We start from the raw sequence: 21,966 nt of genomic DNA, 5'->3' as shown, positions 1-21,966 counted from the left end.
TGATGAAGATTTTAAAATATATTTTGCCTATATAGATAAAAATAGCATGAGGTACCTAACATTCCTAAATGTTTGATTTTTAAAAAACTTAATTCATATTTCTGAATGAAACTATGATTTTAGGTTGTTGTTTCATGCTTTTCGAATATTTATTTTCATTTCAAATGTCGTGTCAAAACCGAGGAATTGGAAAAAAAGTTGTAGTTGTAAAAGTTGTGGAATATGTAGTTTAAGTGTGTGTGTTTGTGCGTGCCGCATAGTTGTGTATATATCATGTGAACTCTTCGTTTATAAGCTCCTAGGCTACAACAATACAACCGATGCAAAAGTAGGCTAAGAATGTATGCAGCTGACTATAACAAATATTTGCATAATGCTCTGTGATTATCGCAAATTCGTGGCACAGATTCCATTAATATTAATAACTTGCTATACTATATATAACTGAAATACACACATGCATCTTATTATATTAAATTAACTTCCTCAGAAATATTAATAAATTCCTCTTACATAAAGCTCTACCAATTAAAATTGACAGCTAAACAAAGTTATAAAATTAAAGTCAGTCTATAATTATGAGTACTTAATTATTTAATGTCCTTAGCTTTGGTTCCATTATTTTTGGGTTGGATTTCTACAATAAAAAGTAGCCCGCTTGGTAGCCATAGCCATAATAAACTGATATTCAGACCGTGTGTTCGGGTGACGAATTAAAATAGGTAAAATATTCATATGAGCTTAATAAAATGTAGTTATTTTGGAATTTATGATTGGCACTTCAATTTTATATCATGTATGGATTTTATATTTCTGGTTACACCTACTGACCTAGTTACATATTTTTTTCTAGTATTTGTGCCTTTAAGGTTCTAATTCGTACTGTAATATAAATTACATAAGTAGCATAATACCTTTATACTTTATACCTGCCAACTCGATCTACTATCATTTTATAATACTTAATTACAAATTAACGTCTACTGCTTAACGTACACACTCAAAGTATCATAAAACCATTTATTTTCTTCTATTCAAGAACGATTAAGCCCGCAAAACGGTAGAATTCACACGATTTTTAAGTTTCCCAAGAGTAACAAAAGGCGTAAGTGAATTGAGGAATCACTATGGCTCACGTAAGTCGTTTGGAGGTTACTAGGCTTGCTCGAGACCGGTTTGTCACATGGCTCGAGCCACGTGCGGCCTCCAGAATACAATATATGTAACCATATGTTTGTTGGACTGGATCAGTTAGGATTTTAACGGCACTGTCTGCGAGAGTTTAAAGTTTTATATTATGTATAAAACCATCTTCTCCTAATTAAGCTTTCGGTCAGTAACCTTTTAGGTTACTTTTAGGAAGAACATGTTAATATAGAGCATTGAACTCAGTTTTGATGTCATTAATAAATATATCCTAATTTAAGTAACCATATAATATTGGTCGCTGAATCTATGAGTTATGATTTTCACACTACATTCTATGATTAATCGAAGTATTAAAGAAACTTGCTGTAGTAATACATTGGGTCCCTAACCTATTAGATATTTAGTTAGGGAGTAAGACAGTGTTGAAACATTTTAAATGAAATAAAATTGTATAATCGTAATATAAATTATAAAAAAGTATATACATAGAAGTAAATGGTGAGGATAAAGTTCAAATTCAAATAAGTTTTCTTTAGTCATTATGATTGACCCAGGATCTAAGAACCGAGGAGCTCACTTGTGCCCACACCGCTTATGAACTAAACAAACGTAGACACCGATGAGGGTAGAGGTCGTATAAATCAGCGCTTCTAAGATAAGCGCACTATTGTTAAATCGTCATGAGCTGGTCAGGTGTGAAAAAGTGCTATCTTTATTTACGTTCTCAGTTTAGGTAGGTACTTTGTGAATAAACCTGATGGAGGTAAGGAACCTATCTCAACTACTTATTATATTTTCAAATACTTAATTATTTTTTTGTTGTAAATGAACTCATAAATCAGATTATGTCTTCGTATTATTAATGGGGTTGATAGTGATGTACAACATAATTAATAAGATAAAACTATATCATCAATTAAAATTATTTGAATAAACATCAACAGCATAAAATTGAAGTATTCATATCTACCTAGGTATATAACCAACAGTCCCCTGTGTATGCATGGAGGCAGATGAAATGCTCCGATGTAGAGGAGTAGCAGAGCAACTCTATCACTCCCTGGGACCCTGAGACACTTGGTAACCTGGGCGGTCTGCTAAGCTTCTGGATTGAGTTAGGCTGGCTGGAGTGACCCAGCGGGGAACAGTGGCACTACGTACAACGGAAGGTTCCGGCCGATCAAGTACGGAGACAAGCCCAGGGAAAGAAGAAGAAGAAGATCTACCTTGGTAACTCCAAGGCAGATCTTCTTCTTCCTTTACGCTTCCTTCGAACCTTTCGCAACTTCGTACCACCAATATTTGAATTCAATATGGCATAACATCAATTGTTATTGCGCTCAGAGTTGCTTACTTTATGTAAGTAGTTTGGCATCTAGATGTAAAGAGGTAAAGTTTATTCGCGGAAGAGTCATAATTGCGAAACAATGTAGTGATGTATCAAGATTCAAATTCGAAGCCGTCCCGTCTAATTAAGCGAATCAAGCGTCGGGAGTATATTTTGATCAAACTCGGAAACAGAAGTTCAAAAACAGGGAGGCACGCACGAGGGAGGGGGCCCTCGCAAAGTTATCGCATTATTCAAGCGAACGCGACTCTTGAGTAATTTTGAAATATTACAATTTTCGAGCCGCAGCCGCATCGCTTCGACGGACCCAAGTTTCCTATGTATAAATAATAAGGGCCTTTTTAATGAACGTGGCATGACGTCGGAATAATTATGCAGTGTTTTTCACGATCTGAAATTTGAAAAGTGGAGTCGGTCGCAATGCTAAATTTTTGTTTTAAATAATAATTGTCCGAGCAAATGAACGACCTTAATGGAAAACTATCGCCTAAAACAGCAACACTCCGTGTAAGTATCCACGGTACCAACTTCATTGGCCTAGATCTATTTATATTCCAATCCTAGGTAGGGAACTTCTCTTCACAAGAGAAAGGGTTCTGGAGTTTAGGCCTAATTAAACGGTACTCCAAACTCGCAGATCCAACCCACATCCTAAGCGATAATATTATAAAAAGCGTAAATAGGTATATTAAGATGAACAATTCTTAATTCCATCGAAAATTGGCGTTTATCATATCCATAACGATAGTAATATGGAGCAGCGAGTCGAAGGTCGGTAAAAAAAAGTGTCCGATTAAAAAAATAAAAACATGACATTTATGATTTTTTGCCAGACAGAAGCAATTAAAAATAATAAAACAATAGATGTTTTTAGTTTAAAACAAGGCCAACTCAAAACATGTGTATGAATATGAAGTAACAGTAACGAATTACTAAACTGGGAACGTTGCATCTCACAGCGGAGCGACAAAAAATGGCACATTGTTTCCTATTGTAATGTTAAACAGTGAAAAGATGCAAATGCGGGGTGTAACAGAGCCGTTATGTTTACAAATTTCTTTTAAAGGTCCGTTTAGTCGTAAAAAAGTAAAGGTCGTATAAATGGGAAACAATAGAAACGTCCGAGGGTAAGCGAAATGTATTGCGCAAATTGACAATGAAGATTTAGAGCCCAGTTTCAAACAATTCACCTGCTTTAAACAGGTAACCGATTATTATGGTAATACTCGGAACAATGAATTTATATGCGATAATATTTTGAAGAATTGTGGCCAAAGACTTGCATTATAACACCTTGCAGTAATTTATGGCTCTATTTGTGAGGTTCATTACAAAAGTTCGTTTCCGTGTTCTTTATCTAAAAACACTATCATTGGACACGAAAATTTACTGCCTTTCGGGATTCTAATACAAAGCTAGGATTTTTTTGCAATCTCCTTATTTATCGTTATATCTTTGAAACTTCCAAAGTGAAGATTATCGATTCGAAGTGTATTTTCCGACGATGTTGTCTAAAAATAAATTAATTCTCTCATCTTGATCATTTACCTTTTTTTTTTATTAAAATATAGAGACGCAGTAGGCACAGAAGACACTTCTAACGTGTCCATACAAATTTACACACTGGCAGGATTTGTATTCACCATCGCGGTCCGGGTATTAACACACGAACCCGGAATCATATACGGTACCTGCCTCTCACACAAGCGTTAACCACTACACCGGTGCCGGTTGACAAAGTCGACAAATATACCCGAAGCAGATACTGCAAAAATTGTTCGTTTTATAAAGACCTGATAAAAAATCTAAGAGTCAGTCAGCTGGAGATGAAGAATAAGTGACGTATCTCTATTTAAAAACAGATAAAGAAGAAAGAAATAATTCAGGACATCAGTATCCGACAAAGACGTGCCGCTAAGCGATTTAGTGTGCCGGTACGAAGTTGCGTGTAAACCTACGTATGACAATCATACTCCCTAACAGGTTAGTCCGCTACCATCTTAGACTGCATCATCACTAACCACCTGGTGAGATAGTAGTCAAGGGCTAAATTGTAATTTAATAAAAAAAATATCTGTAGGGAATTCAAAGTTAAAGTTTAACGCGTTACAGGTCTTAAGAGGCAATGGGCGGGGCACATAGGTCGGAAATACTATACCTAGTTGCCGGAATTGATAAAATATCAAGCGAGTTACAAGTGACCGTCTATTGAAACCTGGTTACTGGTTGAAATATGAGAGTTATCTCCAACAGTGTAAGTCCATCGGTTAAGAGAAGATGATTAACCTAATAAATTAGGTTTTTTTTAAATCAAGCCATTGATATTTTGAAAAATAATCTTTTTTAGTAGGATTTTTTACGTAACATTTATAAACCAAGGTTTAGGTAATAAACATGAACTATTCGTTATAGTTACTACCTACCTGGCTTTTCAACTCTAACCGCTTTAACTGAACGTGGTACTTGTACATACACTCATACTCATTAAATAATGTTATCACTCCTCACATATATAAGTCAGGCATACAAATAACTTATAAATGTTGCACTGTGTATATCATTAAATCTTACTGGTTATTTATCGATATACCCTCAGGTATCAACTTAATTTATCACCTTGTATTCATAAGTCAGGCCTCAGTATGAATTTTAATTCTCTTGTCACTTTAAACGAAATAGACCAGTCTATGGCTCCATTATCACAGCAATGTGATATTGAGGAGCTTAACCAAATAAAGACTATTAAAAAAAATGATCTAAAAGTAGTTTCACAGAATATACGCAGTATTTATTCAAATCTGGATGATCTTCAAATTTCATTATCTCAACTAAAGTTTCATATAGATGTTTTAGTCCTGACAGAATGTCGACTAAATCCTCTAAAAATCATTCCATCCCTCAATAATTACAACTCATTCAACACTAAACACCACCTTAATCAAAACGATGGTGTAGTTATCTATGTTAGAAATACTCTTTTGGCTAGTGCTAAGGAGGTAATATTAGAACATGCATCGTGTTTGCAATTAGAAATTAACGATTATATTATTTTAGGAATCTACCGGTCTCCATCAAATACCAATGCAAATAACTATATAAACTCGCTTAGTGGATATCTTGATTCTATCAAATCACATAAAAATATTATAATTACGGGAGATATAAATATAAACCTTATACCTAAAGATAACGAATCTAATAATGAATCCAATAATAGGGTCAACTACCTAAACATGCTCTCTATGTATGGCCTACTCCCAGGTCATTCCCTTCCAACTCGAGGTAGTAACTGCCTTGATCATTTCATATTAAAATTAGAGAAAAAGAACGTATCTCCTTTCATATCAGTTCTCAACACTTCGATTACCGATCACTACATGATATTTTTATGCATAGCTAAATTGCATAGTAACCACAAGTGCCCAAAAACCAAGCTCTTCGTAGACTATGACAAAGCTATAAGAATACTTATGGAACAAAATTTGGATACATTGCTTTACTCTGAAGATCCTAAGTTGGTAGTTAAAGAACTTGTAAAGAAATTGACTGACTCACTGAAAGAGAGCTCGATTGTTATGTACCTCCCTAAAAATAAACGCAATATCAAACCTTGGATGACATCTGGCCTCCTACGATGTATAAGAAACAGGAATAATATGCAAAATAGGCTAAGGGCCGATCCTGATAATGAAATATTAAAAATCAGCTTTAAGCGGTATCGTAACTACTGTAACAGCCTGATTAAAAAGATAAAACGGAATTATGATAGACAACAATTAGCTCTTTCTGTAAATAATAGCAAAGTACTTTGGAGTAAAATTAAATCTATAGCTAATTTAAATAAAACTAGAACTCAAAGTTTGAATCTTTTAAATATAAATCCCTCTCCAGTTTACTCTGTTAATTATGTAAGTGGCTACTTTGCTAGTGTTGGAAGGAAACTAGCAGAGGATATTATGTTGAATGCCCCCAAAACTGAAGATCCCTTACTATTTGTTGATAGTCAATTATCTTCATTTGTTCTCCTGGATACTGATCTATATGAAACTGAAAATGTTATTTTGAATCTTAAATCTGACAGTGCGCCAGGCTGGGACAATATTCCAACCAAATTTCTTAAATTAGCCATACACATAGTCGCACCAATAATTTGTCATCTAGCTAATCTCTGTTTCAAAGTAGGAGTTTTTCCTTTTATACTGAAACAGTCTATCGTTACACCTGTGTTCAAAAGTGGAAATAGTGAAGATATTAATAACTACAGACCGATTTCTGTTTTACCATCCATTGCGAAAGTATTGGAAAAATTAATAAATTCTAGATTGGTTAGTTACCTTGATAAATTTAAAATTCTCTCTAACTCACAATACGGTTTTAGACACGGAAAATCCACAGAGGATGCCGTATTAGCGTTAACGTCACTAATTTCAGAACAGTTAGACAAAGGAAAAAAATGTTTAACTGTCTTTTTAGACATTAAAAAGGCGTTTGATACCGTCTCCGTACCTCTGCTTATACAAAAACTTGAAAGAATTGGAATTAGAGGCACAGCACTGCTGTTACTCAAAGATTATCTACACGATAGAACTCAGCGTGTCAAAATTGGAGATTACATTAGTGAGGACTCTAAACTAACATTTGGTGTGCCTCAAGGAAGTGTATTGGGACCAACTTTATTTCTAATATACATTAATGATCTATGCAATTTAAAACTTGACGGAGGCCATGTGTTCTCGTATGCCGATGACACTGCTTTAGTTTTTTCAAGCACATCATGGAACTCTGTTAAATTGATGGCTGAATCAGGCCTATCAAAAATCTCTCTTTGGCTAAAGTCTAATCTTTTAACGCTAAATACTGAAAAATCAAACTATATTTGCTTTACAATCAATTCAAAAACACAACCTCACAATAATTTCCTTGTTAAAATTCATGAATGTAGTAATCTAAATTCTAGTAATTGTAATTGTCCTGTAATTAACAAAGTAACAACAAACAAATATCTAGGTGTAATGTTAGATTGGCGACTCTCATGGCACCCTCATGTCGAATTTGTGAATGGAAGAATAAGGAAGCTTGTCTGGATTTTTAAAACGCTGAGACACGTAACAACAAAAAAATTATTGACTCAGATTTACGTAACATTGGGTCAATCCATTTTGGGATATTGCATTTCAACATGGGGTGCTGCTTCAAAAACAAAGTTTCTAGAAGTTGAAAGAGGTCAAAGGTCTTTACTAAAAGTTATGTTTTTCAAACCATACAGATTTTCAACTGTAGACCTATATAACCATTGTGAGTTACTAACGGTTAGAAAATTATATTTACTTTCATCATTACTAAGAGTACATAAAAATTTACCTTACAATACTGGCAAACTTAAAACGAGGAGAAGAAATATGGTTTTACACTCAATTCCAAGTAGGACTAAATTTGCTTCCCAACAATTTACCAGGAAATCGACTTATCTCTACAACATAACTAACAGTAAGTTAAATATTTATCCATTAGCACTTCATAATTGCAAAAAAGTGCTTACTGAGTGGTTGCATAAATTGAACTATTATGAAACGGAGGATTTGATGCAACAAATGAACGTATGAATTTTGCATCCCATACATTGTCATGAAAAGACACACAAGCACACGTTTATAACTTATACATCCATTCGTTTACACATACACTCACTTACACACATACGCACATAAACACAAACACACACACACACACACACACACACACACACACACTAACGCACCTCAAGTAGACACACATGTTGTAATTATCTTTGGTTTACCTTTATAATTTTGAATTATACTTAATTTTGATTTATATAACTTTGATCTACTTATTTATTTCAATTTGTATATGATGTTATGGAAGAGCGGGGCCGCCTGCCACAAGTGCTAGTAGTAATACTAGTAACTTACTAGGATGACCCCAATTTCAATGTATTATTTTGCTGTACGAAACGAAATAAATATTTTTAATTTAATTTTAATTTTTAATTTTAATAACATGCGTGGGTACGACAATAGCCCAACGGTTAACCTTCAACCATTTGGCTATTGTTCATGCTCTCCCAGTGCTTGGTTAGATTAGACTCGTGCATAAATTGTACGTTATTATAATATTATGCCCTCATAAATCAACAAATCTCATTCATTATGTGATCAGTAAAAGTTTAACAACCAATTAATAGTTTCGTTATGTCATAAGATATATATTTTTTTTTAATAAAAAAGAAAATATCTCAAAATTATTAAATGACATTTTATGATAATAAAAAGAAGCTAGTTGGTTAGTTTATTGCTCGCTTCTTTTTTCTTCCAGGGCGCGTTTGGAACCCTTGCAGCTTTAATTTTTAGTTTACTAATGTACCCTTCAGCAATTTAGCCCAGTATCACGACCATCCTTAGCCTAATGTCCCATTACTGGATACAGGCCTTCTCTTAGAAGACAGAAATACAACGTGTAACGTAATTACGAAAGACTGTTAAAGGACACATAAGTATATTTAATAAGGAATCACCCTGAAGAAATGTTAAGACAAAAGAAGCATATGCATTTATTTTTTCCATACAAACGAATTTTTCTAAGTGTTCACTTATGACAACCCTATTGAAGATAAAAGACCGGCACGTCCATAGTTCCTACGCTGCGCAGCGCGTACCTAATAAAGTGACAGTAGTTTTTTTTATTTTAAATTTGCATTCGATTCTAGTGGTTAACTCAAGAACTATAAATAAGCGTTTCGCTTTCACAGATAAGTCTTAGAGAGAGTACACAATGTAAATATCTTTTAAATTAGTATCATGCAACCAAAGCGCACGCCAAAAACAACATAATAAGATATACACTCTCCATAAATACGACACAAAAAACACCTAAACCTAAGGGATTTTTAGGCTTGCTTCCGTACAGCGATGTATCTTTACAATGCCCTCAGGGCAAAAGTCCAAACTGAATAAGTAAATTAGATAATACAACCCTTACCCACATGCTGATCGAATGCGAGCTTTAACGAATATGCACATGCAACTTATAATTACGTACATAATATATGTCAAACACCCCAAAAACATTATCCTCCTTCTTTTAGTTAAATAAAAACAAGTTAAAATAAGAGAAAACTATCAATAGTGGATTTATAAATGATCCATTATTATATCGGCATGTCACCAAGTATACCCCAATATAATCGAATAATTAACACTATTTGTACGCGAAACAAGTTAGTGAACAGATGCGGTTGGTTTTATGACGGCTAATAGAGTTTATGGCTTTTTTATTGACACTAATGTTCTCTTGACTCCACCGTTTACGACCGTCTCATTCATTACCGAACTCGGGTCAAAACATCTTTAAATCATACACAAAAATATGGAGTCGATGACGGTGGAGTGACGATATCGAATCTAGTATTCAATGTTTATGAATATTATTCTCATCATTGATAGCTTTATGGGTATCGATTTTCTATCGTTAGTTAGTTACTTCATATGATCGTTATTTACTGTTACTCTGTTGACTTAAGTTTTTTTTTAACGGTATTTTTAATTATTCATATCTAAATCTTGTATTATAAGAAAATATAGAATACATATTTTTTTAATCTTATTCCGTAAAGTAGGACGCTTCTAAGAACAAACTAGTTACTTCATATGATCGTTATTTACTGTTACTCTGTTGACTTAAGTTTTTTTTAACGGTTAATTATTCATATATAAATCTTGTATTATAAGAAAATATAGAATACATATTTTTTTAATCTTATTCCGTAAAGTAGGACGCTTCTAAGAATACACTATTGTTATCCTTAGCATATGTAATTGTTTATCAGGTTTTTTATAGTTGTGGGCATCAGCTACTACGTCCAAGTAAAATTTCCGGTTTTATATGGGCTAAAAGTAGTATTGGTACATTATCTAATGTACGCTACCTAAACAGACCTTTGCTCCCGATTTGTTCATGATACTCCAAAGGGGCCAAAGCAGTACGATATTTTTAGTAAGAATTAATAGGTACAGTCTTCCACATGTCATGGTTAAAATTTAAAAATAACAGAACATACCTCATTAGTTTGACCCCAGCTTTTTACCCACATTCAAACAATCCTTTCTTAATATTTTTTATTTAGGTCCACCGATTTGATCTTTGTATTGTCAGTAAATCAGTCACGGTACCTACTAATCAAACTAATCTCATCAATCGATAGATTTTTACTTTTATATAGTCAAGCAAATTCACGATTCCAAAATAAAACTATAAACATCATATATGTTCCGTTGACTTCTATTTGAATAGGTATATAGCCTTCAAAATTCTTTCGTTAAGTTATCAAAAAGTAGGCTAAAGTTAAAACTGTAAATAATAAGAAAAACTAGTTTAATTTATTTAAACGGAGTCAATGATGTTGTAACAAGCAAGGCACCAATGAGAATACAAACGACGCGTGCACCCACACCGTACAATTTATTGCCTATACGATAATTATGCGGATTTAAAGCTGAAGTGCGGTGCTTTACGGTCCGGTTCACGGTTCCTCACGGTTCCTAGCGATAAGCCAATTTGCGTTTTGTTGCTAGACCGGTGGGACGTATTCTCTGTGCTGTATTGCTGCGATATTCAAATATCTACAGACGTGCCAACTTGTTGGTTGTTGACAAGAGCTGACAATGCTCGATGTTGGCAAATAATATAAAATAGTTATTTGGAGTTCCTCTGATAAGACATCATAAAATTATTATTGATTAATTGACCGGTAGCTGAACGACGGCTGGGTTAATGGCACGCTTGTGTTAGAGCTGGTATTTAAGTATGAAATTATAGCCTGCATGTAGGTACTGGATAAATCTCACAATTCTTCTGTTATAATATGAGCTTCGCCTCCAGAAGCAGTAAAAAAATATCAGGCTCTCCTTTGCTTTCTGGTAATTTATCCACACGTCAGCTTTACTTACTGCTATATTATAGTAGGCCACCCAGGTTGATTTGATTTCCAGGAATAATGTTGGGTATCACAGGTCTTATTATTAAGTTAGTAATTCTTTTAACCTCTTCCGGCGAGTGTCGTACGAGGCGACTAAGGGCATATAAAGGAGAACAAGCAGCGCCTTCTGTCGTACTACTAGATACCATCCCCTGCAACCACCAACCCGTCTCTACAGCGTGGTGATTATGGGAAAATCTTTCCGTTAGGAGAGTCTCTACGAAGTAATCAAAAATGTCCCTTCTCCTCCTTATCACTTATGTGAAGATGGTGATTTCGAAGTTTGTGGAAACTTTAATTCGCCACAACCTATGTCCTAAAAAATAATCTGTTGAGATGGTAAATTCTTTTTTTCATAGTGGGTGCAGATTTAGATTGGCGTCCAGCTGTTCCAATAGATCCCATTTGCGTTTGAAGATTGGAATGTAATCTAACAAGGCACTGACCTGAGGCCTCGTAATATGTAATAGAGTTTACGAGTTCTGTAGAGCAGTGGAATGTTACAAGCTATTGCTGATGATGATGATATCATCCGCCAGCTTGATGGCACGTCTATAGGTAGCTCTTACGAAGGTATTTACTCATTCTGCAAAGCTTGGACGGTCGGTTGTTAAGTTTGAAGTTCGCAATTTTTTTTCTGCGACGTGCATCATAGTGTGTAGAAAGGATCGCTCGTGGGCAATACGTGCATTATAGAACAGATGTTGGTTTTTTGTGAGAAGGTACGGGAGGTAAGCTGTTCACTTGGTCGTAATTTTTGTCATTACTGGCGCAGATTTAAGGAAAAGGATGGACATAAACTCCAGTAATTTAAAGAACTCGAAAAGCTCTTTAGAACCAATTACATAAGTATTTATTATTTGGGGTATAGAAACAACATTTTTTAATGAAAGATTATCCCCATCATATTGCGTAAGCAGGTTCACATCGGTCCAACTTGCGCAAACGCTTTATTGAAAACCATTCATGGTCCTGATTCTGATGGAGGAAGGAGGAGGAAGATGGAAGATGGCATAAAATGGAAAAATCCATTCCCTTTATGAGTTATACAACAATTTTAGAGTAGGCAGTGCTTTTGTGCTTGTATAAAGTGCACACCACTGTCCTGATTGATTATTGGGAGCCGCTGGAAACAAGCGGCCCACCAGTCAGTCGACCAACGAACATTAAAATCTTCTTTAATAAATTATTTTTTGTATTTATTTCAGTGAAGAACTATTTTTTCCTTCCTATAAAAGCCTTCTTTTGTGTCCGAAAAATATGTTGTCTACATATGAATAAAAATTGCATTGATCTGTATATTTTTTTGAAGAACGGGGCACCAGCTATAAACATATTTGCGCAATCTTAGGAACTCAAGGCCTCCGTCCATCTTCTTTATAATGTCTGTGCAATCGAATATTTTTTTGCTTAAATTAAAAATTCGATAGCGTATGATCGACCGCACGTGAACAGAATACGAAGACGCGCAATTTAACAGTTCAAACTCGCTTTATTTATAGTGCTACCTGTTTTGCGTGTTATTTATTGGCCTCTTATACCTTTGAAAACACATGTTTGTATCAATTTCATTATTCACTACACAAATAATACTGAGTTCTGGATCAGTGACTATAAATAATGAGTTAGTAAAAAGTACGTAATACCTGTGGTACGAAATTTCAGGCAGTTTTACTTTGAATATTTGAGGCTTTATTGCATTATAATAGAGCTCCTATTGCCAAAAAATACTGCACTACTACCAGTGGCGTGCACTTCATACATGCACGAAAGCCCATCCTACCCTAAAATTGATAAATAACTCGTATAGGAGGAGGGTTTTTGCCTTTTTATGCAATTTTCCTGCGGTATGCATACTCTGGTAAGAATCCCAGTGCACGCCACTGACTACTACCAAAAAAAAAAAAAGTTTAACTGTTCACTTATAGACGTGTATTCAAAATAAACGCCAGCTCTTGGTTCTAAACTTTGATTCCACTTCTATATTTCTTAGGAAATATATTTTGAAGACTAAGTATCATTGTTTGTACACTATATAATGCACATTGAACTCGTGGATTCTTTCCTGGTTATTATCACTAACATAATAGTTATTATGATAATCAGCTCGCCGAACCGTAACAGCGTGAAGGTTCTTAGCTTTTAATCCCTCTCTCATATTAAATAGTTGAACAATCCTCCCCTTTTTATTAGGAATGGTGTCCATTCCGAAAATGCACAGATAAGGGTAGGTACAGCAGAAGCAAGCAATTATGAAAATTAAGCTTAATTTGCTATACCTACTCCGCGAAAAACAGGAGAATCTGTATGGTGTAATTCATAATTTCTTCAATCCTTATAGGTAATCCACACCAAACATCTATGGTCTTCGGAATGTACCCTCTACGCACGTTTCGCTCCGAAACCGGAGCATCCTCAGGAGATGTTGACTTTAAAATGAATAATTGGTAAGACAATTGTTTGTTGTTCTATCCAATATAGAATTAAGCAAGTAATATGAATAAGGAAAACGCAAGATCGATAAGAAAGAATTTTGTGAAGGTTATGCTAAAATACAATACAAACTAGCATCGCTGTGATTTAATTATGCAAGTGAAATATAGTAATAAAAACTTTTAAATACAAGAAACATATTAAACTTTTAAATGTTTAATATGTTTCTTGTATTGTATACGTTAATTTTGTTCCAATAAGTTACACGTCGTTTACTTCGTCTATCTTAAGTACCTACAAATACTGGATGAAACTGATCAACCTAACTCTGCCAAACAGCGCTAACTCTAGAGTCAATAACATCTCGCTGGCTATCGGTTTTGATGCATCTGTGGACACGTTTTTATTAATAAAATAAAGCGTGCACCCAAGTCTGTGGATGTTTTTGCAATGTTTCTAGCATTGCATAAATTAAGAAAAAAAATAAAACAATAACATAACCTACCTACCTACTATTTATTATTCGCCGCACCGACGGCTTTGTACTTTTAAATAAACTGGCGATAAATAAACATGAATTTTAATCAAATTCGATATAGGCAGATGTTGCCGCACATATACGGCGTTAACGACTGACCGCCACCATCGTATGGGCACATAAAAACCATATAAAAAGTAAAGAATTGTTGGAATCACTCATTAACTTATTAAGATGATAATTTATTGCCTCGCAGTCAATTTCAAGATCGCTAGGGCTATTGTATTTACGTTACTTTGTGTCTTCGCACCACTGCTTGATATTACCTAGAAAATATTCTCTATAGATTTAATGATATTTCTGTTACTACCATACCTACCATATTCTATTGTTGGTCACGTCATTCCTGGGCTGGAAAGTTAACATTTTTATTTGTTAGTGATTAGTTTTTTTATGCGATTTTTTATAATACCTATTGTCATTAGTTAACGAAAAAAATACTGCAAAAAAAATTTAAAAATAAAAACAATTTATATTTACTTCATTACCTACCTAAGTTTTGTACTTGAATAGGTCACGTCAAGTTAAAAGAGCGCTGACGGTCGATCTACACACAATTTATACAATTATAATTAAGAGTACTTACATACGATAAGTGCTATTATATTAGTGAGGGTAGGTAGAGAACTATTTGCGGCACTGCGAATGTCTCGACTCGTTGGTTAAGCAAAATTGATCCAAGTCAATAACTGGGTGTACAAATTCTGACGTTTTGCCTTCACCATTTATCTCGGATCTCGCAGAGCTCTCTGGCACAAACTGTATCTCTTCTCTATACTATTAAAGATAGATAGTTGGTCGCCTTTCGTCTTCAGGTAAAAGCCGACATCGTCTAGGGAGATACGCTTTAATGTTTAGAGGCTATGTCCCTTTCCACTAAGTACAGTAAGGGATCCTCTCCTCGCTCCGACTTTACCGCATTGTAATGCCTAAACGGCTTCGTCCGTCCTATGTAGGAACCATTTGTCTGTGGTAATACCTTGTAACACAGAATTAAGAACGGACAGAACCCTCAATCAGCCATGATTGCATGCAATGTATTGTGCCCAAAAATAGTGAAAACGGCCCGCGCACTTCTCACTTCACACCCGCGGAATGTTGCTAGCTCACCAACTTTTCCTATTTTCCCCATTTAAGGTAAAAGTTTAGAACATTTAAAAAAATTGACTGTCAATTTTTACTGCCTGGCCGCCTGATCGAGAAACACTAATAAAATGGAGTGGTTTTTGATGTCTCAATTATTGTTCGTCAAATAGTCTTGCACACGGTTCTGTGCCTTATAATAATTTTTTTTTTATACTACGATAATACACACATCGTCATCTAGCCCAAAAGTAAGCGTAGCTTGTGTTATGTAGTACCCATACCAGACAGCTGATGAATATTTTTTTATGAATATAATACACATAAATACTTATATATACAGATAAACACCCAGACACTGAAAAACATTTATGTTCACCACACAAATATTTTTCCAGTTGTGGGAATCGAGCCCACGACCTTGGACTCTGAAAGCAGGGTCGCTGCCCACTGCGCCACTCAACCGTCAACTTTTATGACTTTTATGAATGGTTGCAGTGTCTTAACCTATATTGGGGCAGCATGGCATAATTCGTACCAGAACCCTTACTCGCTTGGCGACAAGTCTTTGTTGGTAGAGAGGTATTTAGCTACGACCGAAAACTCTTCGCTCGGCCGCTGTATAATGTATCGTAACTTATAAAAGTTATTGGTCATCTTTTAAAATGGTATTAATAAAAAAAAAAAATTGTAATAAAAAGCATATTTATAGCGGTAATGTCAACATTATTGCAATAAATATGCTAATCAGAATGTCTTAGTTATTAATTTAAAAAAAAAAATGCCGTAGGTATGATAACCGTTCATCATCAATTCGACTTTTATGTCTGTGGAGACAAGTTGTATATTTTAAATGTCTCAAGTGGAGTGCACCAATAAATGGCATAATCGCACGCAATTCTTAGCTAAATACCACATCATTCAAAAAATGCCTAGATAATTAAATAGGTAATAGGTAGATAGCCAGCTGACACATCCTTAGTTTTTTAATGCATACAAAGTCTCGGAATATAAATTTGTTTTATTTTCGACTTTCTAGTGACGTCAGTTGTTTTAACATACCTAGACGAAATAACAAATACAAGTTCAACATTCGTGACATGGTAACTTATGTAGGGGATTTGAGCTTATATTATTACCACATTTGGTTTGGTTACAATTCGGAGCTCATACGAGGAATGCGTACCTATAACTACAACTGGTTAATATGTTTTGAAACTAACAGCTGTAATATCAGAAGTGAGATAAGTCACAAAGCCAAATAAGAATAACTCCGAAACATGTAGAAATCATAATAAAGCAAGGAGCTGCATCGCTGAATAATAAACGAAGATTGAGATCTAACAGAGGGTGATGTGAAATAAGACAAATATGGAGGCGCGCACGCACTGAATTACAAACAGTGACCTGCGCGCGCAGCAGCAATACACATCGTGAACTAATTTTATAACTCACTACCTAGACTCAGTTCACGAACCATGCGAATAAACCTACTGTCAACCACGTGGGGTATAAATTACCCATTTACTTCTTTACGTCCTTTCATTATCATCCACTGCCTATTACATTATGACTCACAGGCGGTCATTAAGGACGTCCTTTGACCCCTGGAAAAAGGATCTACTTTTCCAAGCAGATTTATCCTATCAATGCCTTAATATCCGCGTCAAGAACTTCCACGTTTCCTTTGGCCTGCTAAACCTTTCACACTTCCAGTCCAAAAATCTGCAATTTACTTGCATACATTTTTGGACCAAAATATTATATTAAAAATAGTTATGTATATTATTCATACAAATATTCCACGCCTACACTTACATTGGCCTAGATGGCGATGTGTGTATTGTCGTAGTATCTATATTTATTTATATTTAAAGTTACACAAGCACTTGTTAAATGACCTTTCACCTTCTACATATTCATAAAATAAAATAAATAAGAACAATATATTTAGCGGCGCATGCGCACGGAATTTCGAACGGAGAACTGCGCGCGCTAGAGCAATGCACATAACAATTTACACATCATGAACCACTTTTTAGATACCTAACTAGTCTTGTTTCCATGTGAAAAAAACCCCATCGCAACCACGTGGGGTTTGAATGACCCCGCATTAATTAGGTACGTACTTTATGTGTTATGAATTATGATATAATAGTAGGTAATAAAACTAATAATTAAGTCAACTTCTTACATCGCTAACCTAGTAAGATGTTCGTTTTAATATTTATTATTTATTTCCTCTATGATTTACGGAGTATACTTAGTTAATGCACAGTAAAAGGATGGGTACTTACTTTTTTACAGATTAACTATTTTTAATTTATTATAATAATGGTTGACAAAGATACAGTTTCACATGTTGTATTACATTACGGTCTAGAATACCCCATTCTTACAGGCAAAGGTTAAGCGAGCAGTTCAGGTATGACAGGCTACTAAAAAAACGTGGCAATAACGTGTTTTTGTTTCACGTCTACATTTATAAAAATTATGTGTCTACAATTTAACTTCCTTTACACAATTCATTGTGAATTTAGTGCCACTAACTAAGAGCAGAATTTTACTATTTTCAGAATTCTTTTACTCACAATTTGACAAACTGTTTACTGATTTTCGATAAACCGATTTTTATACGAAATTGAAATCACTCTTTTTAGTAGTTAGTACAATTAAGAAACTGAGGCGGCAATGGATTGCTTTTATCTATATTTACATACCTACCTAAATATTTTCAACTTTTGATATGTGAACACAGGTAAAGCTACATCCAATATCAAAATAAGGTCGGCGATGTTCGGTCATGCATTCAGACTTCGAGCTAAGTAGCTAGAGCTAATTTTTTGTAGGGCATTGGCGGTAATAAATGAGCGATGTTTTTGTTTCATTGCCGACGCCCTTCCGGGATCTATGTTTCCTGTCTGCATTTTCTAGATAAGAGCGCCCCAAGCGAGATCATATTTAATTGATTTCCATCAGCCCTGATAGTTGTCCAGCCTAACTCGTATAAAAACCCCGTTTTATTTTCAACGATTTTTATCGGACCGATTTTATATTACCTACACTTCAACTTGTTAAACACGATTCATTACGATTTCAATGCAAATACAGGAGGTGGTTCTTAGAGATGCTGGTACAATGCTGGAGGATATGCTACCTACAATGTTAAAATAGAGCTAGAGTCGGTCGATAATGCATTTCTCATTTTATTTTAATATCACCGATTCTATAATAGGACGTCTGTGATATGCCTTACAAAAATGATGTGACTACACTTCAACTTGCTTTACACGATTCATTGCTGCTACTAAATTAGATTGACACTTTCAAGATGTTGGCACAATGTTAGCGATAATTTTCTTAACGGTGTGTGGGAAGAACTAACAAAGTGATGATGATAATTTTTTTGTCTTCATGTCTGATATAATAACTTTTCACAATAAATATGGCCGTTTGTTGCGAAAAAATATAAATGATGATAGATAGAAATGTGACTAGTAAGCATGATAAAAAAAGCAAGTAAGTACGTAATGGGGACACCGTAGAAGAACCAGAGTTACAGACATAGCACAACGACTCGCCAAGCTAACGGCAATGGTCATAGCTGGGAGACTCAGTGGACGTTGGGGTCCCAAGGCGCTGGAATAGCAATCGTAAACGTAGATGATGGTGGACGGTGACATCAAGCGCAGGGAGCCGCTGTACCCAAGCGGCACAAGACCGTGGCCATGGAAACTCTCCACAGAAGACCTATGTCCAGGAATGGCCGTCCATTGGTTGACACGATGGTGATGAGGATCTACGATACTAAACACATTTATTTTTTCTTCATAGGTGTACCTACCTACCTACCTATTAGCGATTTATGTTTTAAAAAGAGAGTTCCGTCTCCCAAAAATCTTTGCTAATTCGACATTTTTTTTGTTAAAGCTAACCTACCCAATTATAATTATAAGCGACGAAATTTCTATTAAAGACCTGTTAATTTAGTTAAGATTAGATATAAAGTGTAGAGACGGCAGACTTGGGACCAGAGAGTGTATGTCATGCCGTTTATTAGGGTCCTTGTAAGCAATTCACTCAAGTTTTGTAGCTTAAGATTTATGTTTGTCTACTCATTGGACTCAATGCAGATTAAGTTATAAAAAGGAATACAAGTACAGGTGCAGTAAATTAGAATATTACCGCAATAAGGCAAATATGATTTAAATGATTTAGGATCTTCTTGATGTATGTTTGCAACTTTTATGTACGGACTTTACCTAATAAATTATTAAGAAGGTAGATTATTAGTAGGTAGGACGAACAGTCATTATAAAAGAAGCAATGCATTTTAAAAAAGCAATTAAAGTTTATGGCTTTGACGGTTAACGAAACACCAGTAGGTACCTAGGTAGTTTCTTAATTATTTTTTTATCAAAAGCTTCTTATCAGTTAATTTCATTTTACATAGGTATGTACATAAGTTAACAGATACCTTCATAGTTAGACCTACATAGAACTTAACAATGTGGGTAGATAATTAGAAATAAATTAAAAACTCCCTAAAGTACGATAATTACGGTAATTGTAAAACTAAACTTGTCACACTAATTTGAGCCTTATCTTTGAGGACTAGAGTCGATTTCTATTCCAAATTTTAGTTTTATAGATATGTACCCACTTCTTCTTGACAATTAATTTTTTAAAAGCATTTTAAGTAACTAAGCTGGAAGGACTTGGCTACGTAAGTTTTCATTCGAGACATGTTAAACGTTAAGTAAGTACCTACCTAAGTAGAAATTAAGCATATGTAACTGTCTAAAAAAAGATCCTAGATTCTATTCCGTAGTATAAAATAAAATTGTTCTTATTGTCGAACACACAGGTAGGTAATTAAATGATAAAGACACCAATAATGATGGTGGTAATAAAAGTCGTCACAAAGTATCGCATGTTTATCTCACAAAAAGTATTGTATTTTAATACTTAATCCCTTAGTAATAGAATACATTTTTCAACTCACGTATAAGTGAGATTTATATTGGGGTATGTAGAGCCAAATTTGTCAATAAAATTACTTTAATGACTCGATGAATGATATAGAACTAAAATATTTAAGTTGCAATCTTTTTAATCTATAAAGGCTATAAAAGTATTGTATGTTATAAATTTAGTGAACATTTGTCAATCTATATAAAGTTACAAGGTAAGGTAGGTACCTATGGAGACTTAATTTAATACTCTGTACGTGGTAGGTAAGAATTACTAAGTAACCCCTTGTAGTAAACACTAGGCGCGTTATAAACTATTTATGCGATGGTTACTTTAAACTACCTACCTTGCAAGTCTCCGATCAGATTTTTTTTTACAGAAGTTGGTAGGTAGTTCAGGTAGTCATGATTAATGACTAGAACAATATAATCGAATTCAAACGTTTTGGGTAACTGAGTCGTGATCATAACTAGGTACCAAGTATGTTATAATGCTATTATTTATGATGCTATAAAAAAAAATCGTTATTTTGTATTCGGACTAATTTTAATTACATTCTCGATTATGTATTCCAATACGATAATGTCATTAGAAGACAATTGGAAATATACGAGTGTCATAGATGCTATAATTTCTCCCGCTCAGTTTAGGGCTATTTTATGCCCGCGCTCTTCAATTACCTTTCAATAAAAATAGTCGCAAAACGTCATCGCACATCGAAGAGTAGTCGTGCAAAAGTTTGTTTGGTAAACAAAACTTGTATCGGACCCTCTGGTCCCGGGCGGGCAAAGTTGTGAGCTATAAATCGGCTATAAACTCACCTTATGCGGAGCGGCCGCCGTTCGCCGTCGGCAAACGGGGTCGCGGCATCCCGCCCGGTAAAAACTTCTTCACAAAACTCACAGATGTACCGAATAAAAGAGTTCTCTCGGTTTCACTCCGTCAAGTCACGTGTCAGCGTTTTAGACAGGGCATGAGCGCAATACGAAATGCGGGGCTCGGGCGCACGTGGGCAAGCGGAGAGCGGCGAGCGGTAAGCGACCCGTCAGGTGCGGAGCGAGCACGTCGCACGTCGTCTTGTTTATGGCGCGGTGTTACGCAACGCGTAGTCGCCAAGGCGCGCGTCAGTTGAGTGTGCCGACCGATGCTTTACGAGCGACGCGCACCCCCCGCCGGGCGACGCCGCACGCCGCGGCGCCGCACTAAATCTGCGACCAACAGAAAAGGACCAAACCACCCCCCGTTAATCCGACACCATTGATGTCCGAGAGACAACGTTAATCGGAGCGATTAATTGAACGGTCCGTTCGCAGCGCGCGATAGAATTGTATCGGCCGTGGTCGCCACTCACCGTAGCACGGTCCGAGCAAGTGCGGCGTCGTAAAGTTTCTTCGTGTATCGTTCGATGCACCAGACGTTGATAGCGCTATGCTCGACGCGCAGGTGGCT

The 21,966-nt window shown here is 35.4% G+C and overlaps 1 protein-coding gene across 1 annotated transcript in view; it reads right to left on the bottom strand.

Annotated features, from left to right (window-relative positions):
- The window catches only part of LOC120626912 (homeotic protein antennapedia-like), a 277,765-nt gene extending 256,132 nt beyond the window's left edge, over positions 1-21,633 (bottom strand). Inside the window, exon 1 of the mRNA XM_039894704.1 lies at positions 21,339-21,633. The gene's annotated coding sequence lies outside the window, so the exon portion shown is untranslated. The remainder of the gene's footprint in view (positions 1-21,338) is intronic.
- Positions 21,634-21,966: the final 333 nt, after the last annotated feature.

Source organism: Pararge aegeria, chromosome 10 (assembly GCF_905163445.1).
Source record: "Pararge aegeria chromosome 10, ilParAegt1.1, whole genome shotgun sequence".
NCBI classification, from domain to species: domain Eukaryota; kingdom Metazoa; phylum Arthropoda; class Insecta; order Lepidoptera; family Nymphalidae; genus Pararge; species Pararge aegeria.
The sequence above is the reverse complement of the archived record's forward strand: the minus strand, read 5'-3'. Positions and strand labels throughout refer to the sequence as shown.